The sequence below is a fragment of the Natator depressus genome, chromosome 1, assembly GCF_965152275.1.
Source record: "Natator depressus isolate rNatDep1 chromosome 1, rNatDep2.hap1, whole genome shotgun sequence".
In the NCBI taxonomy this organism is placed as follows: Eukaryota; Metazoa; Chordata; order Testudines; family Cheloniidae; genus Natator; species Natator depressus.
Window position 1 is genome coordinate 196,683,600 of NC_134234.1, and position 18,371 is coordinate 196,701,970.

General features: G+C 45.1%; 1 long non-coding RNA gene across 1 annotated transcript; it reads right to left on the minus strand.

Moving 5' to 3' along the window:
* Positions 1-1,019: 1,019 nt before the first annotated feature.
* LOC141984330 (uncharacterized) lies at positions 1,020-3,493 on the minus strand. Its single transcript, XR_012638715.1, has 3 exons — positions 3,366-3,493; positions 2,646-2,764; positions 1,020-1,458 (listed from the first exon to the last, which is right to left on the minus strand). It is a non-coding gene; the product is annotated as an uncharacterized LOC141984330 (long non-coding RNA).
* Between the last annotated feature and the right edge of the window lie 14,878 nt (positions 3,494-18,371).

Consider the following 18,371-nt stretch of genomic DNA (forward strand, 5'->3'; position numbering starts at 1 on the left):
GCCTGTGCGGACAGTGTCCATGTGTTACTGAAAACTGGGTATGTCCCTGTTTTCTGGGTCTGTCCCAGGGCTCCTGGGGATGGTTTTGAAACCCTGCAGAAGCCAGCAGCCAGCTGTGCTGCTGAAAAGGCCACCAAGTTGGCTGAGTGCACCCCCAAGGATCACCGCCCACCAGGCCTGGCATGTGTTGTCACCCTCCACAGCCTCCTAGTGAGTTCCCTCGCTTAACAAGTCCTGGAGCCAGCCCTCTCCTCACCCAGAGGGAAACCCAGTAGGTGGCAGGCTGGGTGAGGGAGGAGGAAACCCTTTTCTCTCTCTTCTCTGGCTGCACAAAGGCTCCTGAACAGGGACCATCGTTCCGTTCTGTGTTTGTACAGCGCCTCGTACAAAGGGGTCCCAAGCCACGACTATGCACTATAGTAATACAAATAATATATAATAGTGGAGAAAGACATTTTCTTTAGCAGAAAGCTTAAAGTCGGGGAAATAGCAAAAAACTGGTGGGGGAAGAGCCTTAAATTCCTTTGAGAAGGGACTGCCTTTTTGTGGGCCTATGCCTCAGTGTGAGAATTTGTTTCAGGGCCTTGAGCAGCACAGTGCAAGGCAGGAGACTTAGGCTGTCGTCTTAGCTCTGCCATTGATTTGGCCTCTCTGTTGCTCAGTTTCCTCATCTGCTAAACAAAGATGATAATATTGGCCCCCCATGAGCATTGGGAGAGCCAATTAGCATTCAGAAATGTTTGGATACAAATATGGCTTGTTTCCTGAAAGGTCTGGGATTCAGACTCTCAGCAACCATTTCCCGCGCTTGAAGATAAAGCCTTTATTGGATCAATTAGATGGTTGCACCACCACAAAATATAAGGACATACCATTGTGGCCTTGTGCAGGGATTGAGAACATAGGGAACAGTTTGATGATTTCCCACAAAAGCTTTCAGATAAGTTTAATGCCCTGAAATAATTACATTAGTCCCCAAGACAGAACTGATCTTCAAGCAAGCGAAACTGAGAGGCTCTGCTTAAAATGATTGAGACATTCACCTTTAGGTTGCTGCAACCAGGGCCGGCTCCAGGCACCAGCGTTCCAAGCAGGTGCTTGGGGTGGCAGTTTGAAAGGGGCGGCAGTTCCTCCGGCCATGGCGGCAAATCGGCGGCAGCTTCTTCCTTTTGCCATCCACGGCGGCAGTTTTTTGTGTCTGCTTGGGGCGGCCAAAACTGTAGAGCCAGCCCAGGCTGGAACCACGTCAGTAACCATTGGCCTATATGAAATGAGGTGGTAGGAATCTCAGTCCAGTTCCTAATGGAGAGGAATCTGTAGCTCAGAACAATTATGATCACAGCTGGCAACAGCTTTACTGTCTCAGCAAAGAGGTCAAGTGTTGGGTGTGCCTGGAGCCAGAACTCACCTTTCACACGCATCCCGAGAGGTGGCCCCTTGAATTCAGCAGTAGGTCAGCTGAAGTGGGAAAAAACAGGGGAGACGTCACTTTATGTGGCATGTCCCCCTTGCACTCCATCAGGAATGTTGATGCTATTGTAAGTTTAAGTTACCTTACCATTGCCTCAAGCTGCAGTAACAACGCTTTCCCTCCACCCCTCAGTTGTGAAGTAGGAGAGGAGAGCTACATATGTACAGTGGCTGATGTTTTGTGTGACAGTGGTGTATAGTCAGGGTTGGTGAGGCCTAGTCCTGCCATGCAGGAGGCCAGAGATCTGTGGTAGGGTTGCCAGGCATCTGGTTTTTGAATGGAACACCTGGTTGAAAAGGGACCCTGGTGGCTCCAGTTGGCAGTGCAGCAGGGCTAAGGCAGGCTCCCTGTCTGCCCTGGCTCGGCATGGCTCCCAGAAGTGGCCGGCATGTCCCTGTGGCCCCTGGGCAAAGGGGCAATCAGGGAAGCTCCGCATGCTGCCCCCGCCTCGAGCACTGGCTCCGCAGCTCCCATTGGCCGGGAACCACAGTCAGTGGGAGCTGTGGAGGTGGTGCCTTTGGGCACAGGCAGTGCACAGAGTCGCCTGGCTGCATCTCCGCCTAGGGGCCAGACATGCCAACTGCTTCCGGGAGCAGCGCGGAGCCAGGGTAGGCAGGGAGCCTGCCTTAGCTCTGCTGCACTGCCGACTGGGAGCTGCCTGAGGTAAGCGCCACCCAGCTGGAGCCGAAACCCCAAGCCCCCTGCCCAAGGTTGAAACCCCCTCCTGCGCCCTGAACCCCTCATTTCTGGCCCCACCCCAGAACCCACCCCCACAGCTGGAGCCCTCACCCCCCCCCCCCGCCCCAGCCCAGTGAAAGTGAGTGAGGGTGGGGGAGAGCGAGTGATGGAGGGAGAGGGGCTGGAATGAGTGAGGGTTGGGCCTCAGGGAAAGGGCGGGGCAAGGGTGATCGGTTTTGTGCAATTAAAAAGTTGACAACCCTAATCTGTGGGATGTGGCCTTTGTCCCGTCCTCCTCCTGCATCTGCTCTGCCAGTGGCCCAGCAGTGGCAGGGCAGCAGCAGGCAGGGTTCAGGAGCCAGGGGTCTATCAGGGCTGGAAAGGGACAGCTTGTGAATCCAGTTAAATGCTTCACAGAGATAAATAAGTAATAGCGGGGGGGGAGGGGGTGGAATGCAGAGACAGAAAAGAATGACGTGACCTTTTCATTTCTTACCAAGAGGGAAAATTCCACTAGGGATAAATGGGCAGGAAAAGGCCCCAATCTCCTTCGAGTCACAGCTGGCTGATAGGAGATTCCTGTTCTGAAGGCGAGGGCTAAGCAAAGGGAGCCTGCTGGGGAAATGAGATGGGAAAGGGACAAAGACAATGTTAGAAGTGGAGCCTGGACTCCAGCCTTATTATTTAATTGCCCCTGCCCAACCCTCTCAACAAATCAAAGATACATTTTTAGTGGTCCCACCTAGGTCTTCTGGTTGGCTCCTCATCAAGGTGAATGGGGTAGGTAGGCAGGTTTTTGTTGTGCTGTTTGGCTGGAGGCTGTTTGCTGTGCAGGGCTAGATTAATGGGCTCCGATTACACTGCTGAATAGTCTGCACAAGGGGCGAAACATAGATGGTTCCTTTTTCCTTTGGGAAAGACCAAGACACTGTGGGGAACAGCACAAATGCTGGCCTCAACATCCCACTTTGTGCTTGTTCCCATGCTGCCTTTGCACCTGGGGGAGCCCCTCTCTCTTGCTCCTCCTTCAAAGCATTCCATAAACCCCTGTCTTTTCTATGACACATTCCCAGGAGAGCTGCCTCTTTGTACTGCATTGTCTTATATTATCCTGCCCTGTACCAGCCAGTACCTGTGGGACGGAAGCCCTTTGGGGCAGGGAACATATTACTTGCTTGGCACAGCTCTCCTGCTGTATGGTGCTCTATACACTTACAATACTGCATGCCTGTGATTTTCCACTAGTCCCGCCTGTGAGCTCCTTCGCTCTGTGTGCTTTCCAAAGAGGATGTTGCTTCGAATGTCCCATCTGCACTGATCAACCATATTCAGGCAACACACACTTAACAAACTTGCCAACCAATCAAACAAACAAAAAATGGTTCTGTCTTGTGCCGTAGCTGAGATCAAGCTTTGTATTAACCACAGGTTTGGACTGGGCTAAAGTGCAGCTCTGCAGCACATTTCCAGGAAAGTGGTTAAAACAAAGTTCAGTCATGTCTGTGCTACAAAATCAAACTGATGCCATATTTTTTTAAATTAATTTTAAGTTACCATAACAGAAATCATATACTTCGTATACAGTTTGCAGCAAATAATGGCACACAAATCACAGCGATAGAGATGTGAATTTGACCAGTTAAGACCAAAGTATATTTTCTGGGCTTTATTGTGTCTAAAACCCAGAATAAAACATCTTCTAATGGAAATGCCAACAGACCCATCATTACATTGTGGTTGCTCGATGATGATATAAATATGTCTTTGGGTGCTACAGCAAGAAGTATCACTATATTTTAAAATTATTCCTCCTTTAAAATGAGAGGGGTTTTAATTATTACTCATTTATATTGTGGTAGCACGTAGTAGCTCCAGGTATGGCCCAGGGCCCCTTTAAGTGTTTATTTTCTGGCACATTTCTTGCTTTTAAATAAAATAAAATAGGTACGATGAATCTTTGTTGATCCCTTTAGTTTATTTCCCATTTAAGATCCTACATTTAGAACCTCAGAGCTTATCCTCAGTATTCAAAGGGCAGCATAGCTTTGGTTACTATTGAATTTTCCTTGTCTAAATACACATAATAAAAGGCATCTATATGTCTAAATATTTAATCTTGTTTTTGTCTTCCTTCTTGGCATAGCCTATTCTGATGAGTAAGCTTTCTCAACAGCAAGGGTATCCCGTACTCCAATGCAGCATGCTCAGATGTTGGGGAACTGACCACGTTTTAACCAGATCCCGACATGACTGATTTTGCAGTATCAAAGAGAAAGAAGAGACCACCTCATTAAAGAAGTTCCTCTTGCAATGCTGAACTACATAAAATCTGTCACTAAACTGAACTCAAAACATTAGAGAAGCAGTTGACTGTATCCCTATAAATAAGTGGGAGATGCTGCTCTATAGTGCTTAGAATAGGGGACAGGGAGTCAATACTCCAGAATTTTAGGGTCAGAATCACTGAATTCCTTAGCAAATCACTTGACCTCTCTGTATCTTAGGGCTTGTCTGCACTAGGAAGTTTTACCATTATACTATACCAGTATATTTAAATGTGATTGATAGCTTTAGCAACTTCCTAAGGAAATAAACAGAGAGAATCAAAGTCAGCATTGGTGTAACTCCATTTGATTCTTTTATCCTTAGGACAGCGGTTCTCAAACTTTAGCATCCCAAGGACCCCCATTTTGATTTAAAATTTTTTGCAGACCCCCAAGTCCCCTGCTCAGCCACAGGCCCTGCCCCCACTCCACCCCTTACCCCAAGGCCTAACCCCTGCCCCACCTCTTCCCACCGCCGCTCCAACCCTGCCTCTCCTCTTCCCCACCTCTTTCTGCTCCCTCCCCGAAGCGTGCCCCATCCCCCGAGTGTACCCATCCCCACTCCTCACTCTTCCTCCCAGTACTTCATGCATGCCAGGGAACAGCTCTTCCCTGGCATGTGGGAGGGAGGGGGAGGAGTTGATCAGCAGGGCCAGAGGCCCCCGGGACATGATTCCTCCCCCACCCCTGAGTGCGTCCAGTCCCCGCTCCTCCCCCTCCCTCCCAGCACCTGCTGCATGCCACTGAACAGCTGTTCCCCCGGTGTGCAGGAGGGGCTGAAAGGGATGGGGCAGAGTTGAGGGAGGGTGGGGGAGGAGTTGATCAGCAGAGTCCGCAAACCCCTGTTTGAGAAACGCTGCCTTGGGAAGATTCTGAAGATTAAGGCTGGTATTTTTCAGGGTGCTTAAAGCCTGGCCTATGCTAGTAAATTTACCAGCATTGCTATATTGATTAGAAGTATGAAGAAAATCCCAACCCTAACTGACATAGTTATGACAGCAAAAGCCCTAGTGTATGTGAAGTTACACTGGCAAAAAAGTCCTTTTGCTGGTATAGTTTATTCCATTTGGGGGACTGGTTTAAGTTACGCTAGCAAAAGCACTCTTGCTGATATAAATTGTGTCTCCACTAAGAGGGTGTGCCAAGATAGCTCCACCGGTACCTCTATATCAGCAAATCCTTTTAAATGTACACAAGCTCTAGACTGATTAGGCACACAACTCCCGCTGAAGATTAGTGAAAACTGAGAGCCTAATTCTTTTAGATGCCTTTGAAAATCATCTTAAACCAATACTAGAGCTGGGCTGAATCTTTCCCTTTGATGTGCTGGGGTGAGGGAAAGAGGGTGGAAAGAGCTACTTCTTGCTTGTGAAGTATCCAAGCACAATACCTCCTTGTCTACTCTCCTTTTCCCCGCCTCCCCCCCCCAGCCAAGATGGCCTGCTTCTCGCTCACCCCAGTTGTGTATAAACATCAGCAGATCAGCACACACTTGGCACCAAAATGTCCCAAACAGCAGTGCCCTGTGACAGCTCACCTTGAGGAGTCCTGTCCTGCCTTGGTAGGGTTCTTTTTGGAGAGGAAGTGCCTGCTAGCTTCTGGTTAGGGTAGCATTTGGCTTTTTAATTTCAGGCAGCAAAGCCCATGTTTTTAACTGCCACCTGGAGGGGCATCCCCTTGAGTGAAGGAACCTGTCAATGCAATGGAAATGAAGTGAAGGTTTTACAATGTTATACCAGTTGGTGAGGATTTCATTCCTGTTTTAAGATGTACCTTTCTTAAGCCTCTTTCTTTCTGAGCTAATGGATTTGACTCTCAAAGAGCCAGACAGCTGGTTGTTAGCTTCAGCTCATCTTGGTCTTCATTTTCTTTTTGAAAGAGTTTACATGTTATTCAAGTTTAATTACTTTGCTGTGCAGATAAATTTCTTGGAAGCTTCCCTCTCCCCCCAGTCTCTTTCTGCTAAGTTTTTAATGATTCCCCACTACCTGCCTTCAGCTCATATAGATCCACTTTTAGTTGAATTATAGGTGTCTTTTTAATTAAAAGAACAGGAGTACTTGTGGCACCTTAGAGACTAACAAATGTATTTGAGCATAAGCTTTCGTGAGCTAGAGCTCCCTTCATCGGATGCATTCAGTGGATGCATCCGATGAAGTGAGCTGTAGCTCACGAAAGCTTATGCTCAAATACATTGATTAGTCTCTAAGGTGCCACAAGTACTCCTGTTCTTTTGCGAATACAGACTAACACGGCTGCTACTCTGAAACCTTTTTAATTAAAGGCATCGTGATTGCTTATTCATATCGGCAAAGCTGGCTAGCAAGTGCAATAAATGGTGGATGATTGGTTGAACAAAGGGAACAATGGGGGAAGCCTGGTCAAACAGCACCATTAGAACTTCAACCATCGCGGTTATAATAGTCTGGAGTCGATGACTTTTTAGTTCCTAAGCTGTAAAAGGAACCTAAACAGCCTTTCTGTGTCTGGTGATAGAGTGGCTCCCCGAGGCTCAGAGGGGAATAAAACAATAGTAGTGGCTGGGGGTTAGCTGGCTGTTCTGTAATGCGCATTTATATCATCATTTGAATAAGTTTCGTGAGACAAAGTCTCTATTCCTGGTGAGGAAATGAAGCCCTGTATGGATGTCAGTAATCTTCACCATTATACTGCATATCTGATTCAGGGCTGCTCACAAGATAGTTAAAATACTGACTGGGACAGGACTGGGAATGGGAGATGGAGCCTCTAGATTAGCCGTTCCCACACTATGGTACAGAAGTTCGATGTTCCAGCCATTCACTTCACAACCGTTTTTTAAGAAGGTGATATGTGAACCAACAAAGCTTGGGACCCATTGCTCACTGGTTCAAATTACCCAGACTGGTAGTGGATTCAAGGGGCTATCATTCAGTGACTTCAGTATAGTTTCTAATGCACGGGGGTTCACCATAGCAAGGACTGAATGGGCCACAGAGACTGAACAGTCCTCTGACCCGTTGTGGAGACATGGTAGGACAGGGTGAGGAAAGTTTTGTCTGCTGTATGTATCAAGAGAGGAACTTGTTTCTAGAGCTGTAAGTCAGGCACCTTGTCTAATGCTAAAAAGAAAAAAGAAAAGGAGTACTTGTGGCACCTTAGAGACTAACCAGTTTATTTGAGCATGAGCTTTCGTGAGCTACAGCTCACTTCATCCGATGAAGTGAGCTGTAGCTCACGAAAGCTCATGCTCAAATAAACTGGTTAGTCTCTAAGGTGCCACAAGTACTCCTTTTCTTTTTTCTTTTTACGAATACAGACTAACACGGCTGTTACTCTGAAACCTGTCTAATGCTGTGTCTACACTGGCAGTGGTGTCTAGAGTACAGGTGCTACAGGCTGCCGTGAAAGTCAGGCTGTGTCCACACTTGTCACGGCAGTGTGTAGCTATGTGTGGCAGTGAAAGGCTCTGGCAGCGGGGCGCTTTTGGAGACTATCCCCACTGCTGGAGCTTTTCACTGAGGCAGGGAAAGGCTCCGGCAGTGAACAGGCAGAGGGACACTACGTTGGTAAAAATTGCAGTGTGGACATGGGAGGCACTACTTCGGCATGTAGACACCTGGGTAGGGTATATACCCTAAGGGTTCAGGCGTGTAGGGCACTCTGCTCACCGCCTACACGGCCATGTTTACCCTTGCCGGCTGTGCGTGCAGTGTGTGTACGCCACGCTCCGCTCTAAGTGGAGACGTGTCTTCAGGTACTCATCTGGCCCCTGTGAGGGTAGTATCTGAGCACCTCACAATCTTTAATATATTTATCCTTGCAGCACCCCTCTGAAGTAGGGCAGTGCTATTACCTCCATTGTCCAGATGGGGAACTGAGGCACAGAAAGACTAAGTGACTTGCCCAAAGTCACACACAAAATCTGTGGCAGAGCTGGGAGTTAAACTCGGGTCTCCCAAATCCCAGGCTAATGTCTTAACTAGTAGATCATCCATCCTCTCTGTTTATAATACCAAAAGACCCATTCAAACAGACATAGCTACAATGCTAGGGGATCATGTTACAGCATAGTAGCCCCCTAACTATGTTACAGTCCTAGAGTGCCCCCGTGACAGAGCTTTGAAGTTTCCAGTGTAGCCATGCCCTTAGTGTGAATGCAGCTATACCTGTATAAAGGGGTCTTATACTGGTACCACTTATTCCAATTCCCATATAATAATAGCTATAGCAGTCTAAGCACCCTTTTCACCAGTATAACTGCATCCACTCTATGGGAGTTGTATTGGTTTAACTATACCAGTATAGTCAAAGCGGTACAACTTTTGTGTGTAGACAAGCTGTGATGGGATGTACTCCCCACACTGACCCTCAGAGAGCTAAATTAGGCCAGGCCCAATGAGCCAATTAAGCACTAAATGAGGGAGAGCCTTGATTAGAAAGCAGCTCATCTCTGAGAGAACAGGTGGGAACTTCTATAAAGCTAGGAGGCTGGTAAATAGTAGGGGGAAGAAGCTTGTAGTCTCTCTCCTTGGAGTAAGGGAGAAGGAAGTAGTTGGGGATAGGAACTGCTGGGACCTAGTAGGCGTGAGCTAACTAGCATAGGGTGACCAGTCAGCAAATGTGAAAAATGGGGATGGGGGTGGGGGGCAATAGAAGCCTATATAAGAAAAAGACCCAAAAATTGGGATTGTCCCTATAAAATTGGGACATCTGGTCACCTGAGATTAGCAGGCCTGGAGAAACACAGTAGGAAGGAGTCTAGGGACTAGAGCAGTAAGGTGAGTGCAGCTGTGAACTTTAAGTGCTTGCCACAGGGCCCTGGACTGGAACCCTGAGTAGAGGGTGGGCCTGGGTTCCCCTACCAATCACTGCAGAGTGGTACTGCTTGGGGCAGTGAACTAGAAGACTGCTTGGGTCACTGCAAGAGTGATGGGGTCAGGGCAGCAGGATGGAGGACTGCATGATGCTGCTTGAGCAGAAAGACTTTGAAGGACTCCTACCTGCTGCCGGGAGGGGAATCACAGTGTGACCTAGCTGGAGGGCTGAGTCACAAAGCAACTGTGCTGCAATGCTGTGAGAGGGTGGAGCGCTGCGGTTGGCAGAAAAGAAGAAAGGGGGTGCTGAACTGGACAGAGCTATTCCTCAGAATTGCCCAAAGGGAGTGCCACCCAGAGGTGAGTAGAGCGCCCCGTGACACAAGCCCAAGGGAAAGCAGGATTGTTCCTAAAGCTACTTTAAAGAAACAGCACAAATATCTTCCCACGTAGGCTCTTTCCACATCAAGGAGAGTCACACTGGGGTAACTCCATTGAAGTAGCTCTACCAGCTCCAACAACTGATCTCGTCCTAATGCACTGGTGCAAAGTGGTGAGACACTTTGTGCAGCTAATTCAGTAACACAGAACTATGCTGCATCTGGAAAGCCCTGTGTTGTGCCAGTGCATTGTGACTACATTGGGGTCTGCCCCGGCTGTCTACACTGGAGTTGTTAACACTGGTGGAGCTGAACTGGAGTGAGCAATAGTGGGGACCGGTTGAGAGAAATATACTAGATTGGGCCCATCAAACAATCCAGCTAGTTCAGTACTTAGGGGGATGTCTACATCACCGTCACGGGGTGTCACTGCAGGTCATGTAGATATACCTGAGCTAGCTTTAATCTAATCATTGTGACTACTGAAGCAGTGAAGCCACAGCACCATAGGCTTCAGTGTGGGTTAGCTGCCCATGCTGCTGTGGCTTTGTTGCTCTGGTACCCAAGCTAGAGCGGCTGTTTCTACACTGCTACAATCACGCCCTGAGACTGCAGTGTACATCTAGTCAAAGGAAAGGAGTATATACCTGTATCCTTCTCCACAATGGTAAGGGAAACAGCGTTAGAATCCTGCTACCAATCACTTAATCATGGCTGCTGCTAGAGCATTTCTGATCCCTGCGTGAATAGAAACCATGAGGAAAGGGCTGGTCCAATTTGGTCGAATTGGTCCAAAGTTTGGCTCATTGAAGGCTTGAGGCCAATATATTCACACACAAAATGGTACCTAAAGTTAGGCTCCTAGGTCCATATTTAGGCACCTCAATAAGTGACTTGACTTTCAAAAGTGCTGAGCTCCCATTCTCACCTATTAAAAGCAATGGGAGATACTGGGCTGCTCAATTTCTTGAAAATCAGGCTGCTTATTTGGGAGGCTAAATATGGGCTTAGGACTCCTTGACCTTTATCTTGTATTGTTTTTTAAAAGAATACATGATGGCTGGCAGAAAATTGCCTCTTCAGTTATTTTCTAACTAAACCAACAGTGACAAATTAAAGTGGAATTATCAAAAGGTCACAGACATAAATTGGAAACCTTAGTCTGAAATCAGAAGTGGTAAGAATTACTGATCAGTTTTAATAATATCTTTGCTTTATTGCCTTCTGCTCTGCACTTTTCAATCAGATCTGCAGACACATTGGCTCATGTTTAATTAAAAACTAGGGATTCATTGTGAAACCAGTCATTCTCAGTTCCAGTTTAAGAATTAGTCTTGGGACATGCATATGTTTAATGAAGGTGACGCTGAAGGAGGATAGATCAGTTGTACTCAACTTAGTGTCATTAACACGAGTAAGTGGATCCACAGATCCACATCTATGTTGAGTGGACTTGCTGTTTTGCCCACTCCCATGTTAGCTCTGCATTCAGTTGAGTCAGCAGCAGTGACTTCTGGGCATGTATCCCAATGTTGCGAGCACCACTCCATATGATTCTGCTGAGTGGGAACATACAAGTGTAACCTTCAACTAATGTTCCCAAAGTTCTGACAACAGGACCAGCACTCAAAGCTGTCCATTCATGAAAACTTTGACACATCTTCCAATCACCAAGAGCTGGTGCAAAACTAAATGTTGCGATCTATGAACACTGACTATTAGATGCTGTAACTTTGGCCAAATATGCTCTTAGGACTGGCTGGCTCAGAGTATTTTATAATGGGGATATAAACCTAGAGAAGTAATGGGGTATACTCTCCAGGATGGTAGTGACTGAAAGTTGTAACCATCTGACTGCAGTTTAGCCTATGTGAAAACAGTTTGGTGATCTCAGTCCAGTTCCCAGTGGAAAAGTGCCTCTGTCACAAAATCCAGGCTTGATTATGTCCAAGTTTTTAGTCCAGTTAGGGAATACAGTTAAGGTCCTGTCTATGCTAACAAGATGGGCAAATGTTATAACTGGATCACATGTCTGTTGTGATTGAGATTGATGGGGCCATTTATTGGTGGTGGTGGAAGGAAGTCTTGATCAGGCTTCTTTGGCTAGAGATTGGCTACATTCAGTGCTCATGGGGCCAGAGCCTGAGGTCTGGGTCTTGTTTTCTTTATCAGGATCTCATGGCCACTATTTCTTCTGAATTTAAAAAAAAAAAAAATTCTATCAAATACCTCTGCCCCAGAAAGCTTGACTTTCCATCTGTCTTATATACATCTGATCTAGGCCCAACTTAGGTTGTCAACTTCTTGGGTCAAGGACTGTGTTGCCTTTTATGTTTGTAAAACACTGAGCACATGATGGTGCCCAGCATTCCCATGGGAGTCAGGGGAAAGAGGCAAGCGCAGCAGTTCATGATTTGGTGATAGGCGCTGTATAAATATCTTAGAACAGGAAAAATATGATGCAAAGACAGAGAATGCAATAAAAGATGAAAAGAAATAGGACAGCATATTAAGGGTCTGATCAGAACTGCTCCATGGTGGTTGCTTTAGCTTTCCCATCACTCATCCTGCATGCCACCTGTGCACTGTTCCCCAGCTCAGTTCTAGCCTGGAGCATATTCCCTTCTCACTTTGAATATTGGCAGTAATGGTTTTAAAGGTACAATACTTAAATTTCTGCAGCTACACAATTTGCTTTAGTGTTAACACATTTCCCTAGCACAGGGATCTCAAAGTACTTTATTGGCATCTATTAACTAAGCTCTTAGCCCCAGTATGAGGGGTTATTAATAACTAAGTATATAATGATAAACCCTTCATTTTTTATTATTTTGTGAAGGATTTTAAATGCATACACATGCTGAAAACTGGAGGAACATTGAGGCCTGATCCATACGAGAGAGGTTGCACAATGAAATCAGTGTAAAAGCAAGTTACTGAATTAAGCTAAACCAATTTTAAATTAGGCTTAACCTGGCTTTAGTGCATCTAGGGGTTTACACTTGTGCAACTAGATCCATTTTAAATGTATTTAATTAAATAAATGCAAATTGTCTATATTAGACAAGCCCTTAATTTTAAAGTATCAGTTGTTTGTTTTACATTAGATCACCCCCATCTCTGTAATATGTTACAACCCCAGAGCAAAACAGCCCTCCCCCCAAACACTGGGGAAAACTCTGATTTAACTCTGTGATTTGTGGATCAGGCCCGTGGGTAACGCTAAGAGTTGTTTTGAAGTTCTTCATATCCTAGTTCTATCAAAGCTGGTAGAAGCAGGTCTGAAACCTCTATTCTATCTGAGTGTAGCACGTGCACCCTCAAGTTTATTTTAGTATTTGGCTGTTTGAGCTGAAGCCCAGCTTTGCCAAGTGTCATCAATATTTGTCAGAATCTCTGCTACCACCCTTCCTGCATGACACTGATGACAAACTAATGATATTTTACTTCTGTCCAACAAAACCCAGCCCTCTCCCTTGGCAAATGAGAGAATAGAACAATTGCAACACATCTGTCAGAGACTTGGGTTGAATTTCCTACTCTGTGACTTATTTTATTTGCCAGTGAAGATTCCCTGCAAGTAGAGTGCCGGAGTAGAGGCATAGGATATGGTCCTGATGTATTAATGACTTCCAACATTCTTTTTATGGGGCTTTTCAGATTTGTGTAGTATTACCAGGGGGTGGAATGTAGCAGATTTGGGGGGGGAGGGGTAATATAGTGGCCCTCATACAGATCATGTATGTCCAGTTAGGTCCCACTCCCACTAAAGTGTTTTTGAGAATTTGGGGGCGGCCTGTGCTTTCAGAGGACATAGTCCAGTCGTGGATGTGTTTACAGTGTCACGCTGTCTGGAGTGGCTTATGACCGTGAGTGCCTACTGCAGGGCAGAGACCCCAAACTGGCTCTATGTTCTATGATTAGATTTTACCAACCCGGTAATAAATGTGAACTCCTGAAGCACTGTAACAGACTGGAATACCCAAGGGGACTATCTTGTCACCCAGGCAAGCAAGCTGGACCTAGTGATAATTGGTTGCTATGCACCAAAGATCACAAAATATTCAGGTTACTCCCAGTTTCAGGAGACCAGCCACTTACCCCAGATCAGTTTGTACCTGAGATCTCACACCAAAGAGAACTCTTGTAGCCAATCCTATAGTAAACTATCTACAGATTTATTAACTAAGAAAAGAAGTGAGGTATTACAAAGCTAAAGCAGGCAAGCATCTATACACAAATGAGTTAGTCTATAGGTTTCGAAAGGTGTTGTAGTAATCTGTCGGCTCTGAATGCCTTTTAGGCCTAACTCAGGTTGACCCTGGGATCTTTGCTTCTGTTGCATAGCTCCTCAGTCCTGTGAGTCCAAACCACAAAAAAGATGAAAACATTTCTTGTTAACTGTTTTTATTTCCTTCTTCCTGAACTCAAGCCTCTTCATGGGTGCAAGGGGGCAATTAACCAAGTCTTTGTATTGTGAAGTCCCACAATGGCTCACTTATTTTTAATAACCCTTCTTGGTGGGCAGGAGACAATCTCTCCTGACTGAGTTCACAATTTCCGAGCAAACATTTTTTACGGTTATACAGCAAAACATTAAATTACCGTATAGCATGTGATAAAGAAATTTATATTTGAGATTAATGCATGCAACAACTTAGAAGCATCTCATAAAGTCTAAACACAGTGTTATAAGTACAATACCTATCTTAACTATCCTAACATATCAGATGAAATCAACTGGTTTCCAGCAATGAGTTTGTCAGTGTTTGGCTGAGGCCTAAAGCCTTGGCAAGAGCTGTCACCTAGTCTGCCAGAGTCACATCTGCTTCTGTTACTGACTGACCTTAGGTTAAAAGTGTCCATGTATTTTGGGTGCCGATCTTGACCTGGATTTTCAGCAATGCTGAGCAGCCACAGCTCCAGGTAATGGCAGCAGGAGTTGTGTGTGCTCAGCACCTCTGACAATCAAGTCCTTGGTGTCTCAAGTTAGACATTCACAAATGAAGGCACCCAAAATCAGAGTCCTCTCTTTTTAAAATGTTAGTCTTGGTCTCTGTCCTAGTTCTCCCATTTTAAAAATGGGGAAGCAAAATCGGTAGGGGTCAAAACCCAGACCCTTGATGTGAACATCCCTGGACTCCAGAGGTGTTTAAAATTTAGTCCAAGATTTGGATTCAAATTTTGCAAATGGCTCCAATCTCTATCACAGACACTGGATCCAAACACTTCTAAACTTTAGCATCCAGACCCACATTTTACTGCCTTAACCTTTCTTAGAATAAAAATTACTTTTCTCTCAGCTGGTTGTGAAACAGATAGGAGCACAGGGTGGGTGGGAATCAGAAGACTTGGATTCTAATCCTTGTTCTGCCACTGACTCTGACTTTATCTTCACTTTGACCTGCTAACACATGTTAAAAGGACAACTGCCTTGGCCACTCCAGAATTTTAGCTAATACAAGGTGTGTGTTTTTAAAAACAAACAAACAAAAAAACCAACCCTGTGACCTTGGATGTTACTGCTCCTCTGTGATTCAGGTTCTGCATTGGTAAAATGTAGTAAATATTTTTCCTTTGTAAAGTGTTGAGATCTATAGTCGAAAAAACTCTGTATAAATTCTAGGTATTACTGGTGTTCACAAAGAGTTCTGAAGATGCAAAATGTTAAGTTTTCTCTGATAAAGGAGCAAAACATTTATAAGAATGAACTATCCATGGCACCCAACCCATTTTCTGTGTGCAGCTGTTAAACCAACTGCTGCTAGATAACCCTTATCTGATTTGTTTTTTAAATTCTTCTGGTTGGTTTTTTATGCTTAATTCCATGTTATTATCTGAAAGTCTCAGGACTCCCCAACACCAAACTCCCCATCCTGAGCCAAATTCATTAACGATATAACAGCATTGAAGCGGTCCATCAGGTCATTGTTTTGACTCCAGTCCAGTGCTTGTTTGTCTGGTTCCCCTGTAATATTCCTGGGCTTTGAAGTTTCAGTAACATTATTTGCAGGGCAAGGTAGACAAGCAGTGCCACAGTTAATACATCAAGTACCTAGATACCATGGTGATAGGGGATCAAAGTGTGTGTGTCGAGGAGCGATTTCGTATTTGCATTGGGATTGATATGCTAAAACCCAATGGGGAGGAATGGAGCACACCTCCTTTCTTTGTTTCTAGATGCTGATGATGAGCATCTCCAAAGCTAGGTTAACAAGGCAGCAGTGCCTCTATTTAAACAACAGAGTCTGCCTGTACAAGGGGAAAAGGCTAGAAAAGTCAGTTTTATTAAACGAAAGCTCAGTATCTATAGAAAACACAAATAACATGTTAAGGGCAATTAGATTGCAACAAATCTTGATTATGTGTTTTAGTCCCACGCAAGTTACTGAGCTTGCTGCAGGAGTAGCTGGGTGAAATTCTATGGCCTGTGTTACACAGGTCAGATTAGATGATCTAATGGTCCCTTCTGACTTTAAAATCTGATTCTTCTGAGAGCTTTTCATGGAACTGTATTTGTGCTGGACAATATACCCTAGGGTGACCAGATAGCAAATGTGAAAAATCAGGATGGGGGTGGGGTAATAGGTGCCTATATAAGAAAAACTCCCAAATATCAGGACTGTCCCTATAAAATCGGGACGTCTGGTCACCTTAATACACCCACTCACTTCCCCTTCCTTCCCTGCCTCCGTTTTTCAGATTTTCTTCTTTTCCCTGGCACACAAGTATCAGCTGGAGGTTCATGACAATGGTGAATAGAATGTAGGGTACAGTCCTGCACTGGCCAAAGGGGTTGTCTAGCTACTTTTCCCCCCCTCTCTGATTAGGGATCTGGGGGGCTACTGTCACTTAGATAACCATTCTGTGATACCAAGGCAGGCAGATCCCTGTTGTGGAGTGGGGAGTGCACAGCAGGCAAGATGGCAGCATAGGGCTTACAAAAAGAACAGGAGGACTTGTGGCACTTTAGAGACTAACAAATTTATTAGAACATAAGCTTTCGTGTGCTACAGTTAGCTTCCAAGTCGTGCTGTTTGGTTGATTGTGTTCAGTAGCTGATTCTTATTTTCTTATTTCCTTGTACAATATTCTTGTCTGTTGCAAAGTGTGGTGGGAGAGGGCGAATGAAGATTATAGTGAGGCTGCAGCCACAAAAAACATAGTCACCACCCATAGAACCAAAAAAAGTCTTCAGCTCTGAGTCCCTGTCCGTGTGTGCTGTACATGTAGGCTGAGGCCCTGTCTTCAGTGTAAATATAACCATCAGATGCCCTGGTTGTAAGCTATAGTCCACAACCCAGTTATAAGCAATAATGTAGTGTAGTGTTCCTCATTATGTTGTACTAACCAGGCTTAGGCCATGGGCTCTCTGTATCATAAACATGACTTCCCTGGTTATAACTATAGTGTAGACAGGACCTGAGGTGGAGTGGAGTCATGACACAATCTGAAGTACTTGGGAACTAAGATTCCCCTAGGGTCCATGGCACACGGGAAGAAGAATAGTCTAAAGCACTGTTGGGACCCAGGACTCCTGGGTTCTATTCCTGTCCCTTCCACTATCTCAGAGGAGGTGAGAGGCAGACCAGTTGAAAGTCTCTGGGTAAAAATAAAAGTGGCAAAAAAAATAGAAGTGATGTCATGGTAGAAGTTTAACAAAGACCACCAAATCAAAGAGGCTGTGGATGAGCCATTTTGAGAATACACAACAGAAATATTGAAAACAAGACCTGGTAGTAATGCTGGACTTTAACTATCCAGACATCTTTCAGAGAAATAATGCAGGAAAACGCAAACATTCCAGTAGAATGTGACGTATTGGGAACAACTTTTTGTCTCAAAGTGGATGAAATAACTATTTCATAACTAGGGGGACAGCCATTTTAGACTTGATTCTGACCAACAGGGAGGAATTGGCAGAAAATCTGAAGGTGGAAGGTAAATTGTGTGAAGAGATAATCATGAAATCTATCATTCTTTTCTAAGAAAAGGCAGGTGTGAGAGCAGCAGAATAAGGATAATAGACTTCACTAAGGCAGACTTTTACAGAACTGGTAGGTAAGGTCCGGTGGGAAGAAAAACGATGGGGGGAAAAAGGAGTTCAGGAGAGCTGGCAGTTTCTCAAGCAGACAGTATTAAAGGCACAACTGCAAACTATCCTGATGTGAAAGAGATAGGAAGACTAGTATGAGGTCAGTGTGGCTCATCAAGAGCTCTTTCATGACCTGAAAATCAAAAGGGAGTCCTACAAAAAGTGGAAATAATGGAAAAATTGCTAAGGAGGAGTACAAAAGAATAGCACAAGCATGTAGGGACAAAATCAGAAAGGCTAAGGCACCTGCCAAAGGATATAAAGGGCAATATGAAGTTCTCTAAATGCATTAGGGGCAAGAGAAAGATGACAGAGTGCAGGTCCTGTACTTAGCTGGAAAGGAGAGCTGATGACGTTAAGGAGGCTGGGATGTTTAATGCATATTTTGCTTTTGTCTTCACTAAAAAGGTTAATGGTGACTAGATACTCCACACAATTAATATTAACAAGGTGAAAGGAATTCAATCCAAAACAGGAAAAGAACTGGTTAAAGAATATTTAGCTAAGTTAGATGTATTCCAGTCCTCAGGGCCTGATGACATTTATTTTAGGGTACTTCAGGAACTAGCTGAAGTAATCCTGGAACTTTTACCAATTATCTTTAACTTATGGAGGATGGGTGAAGCC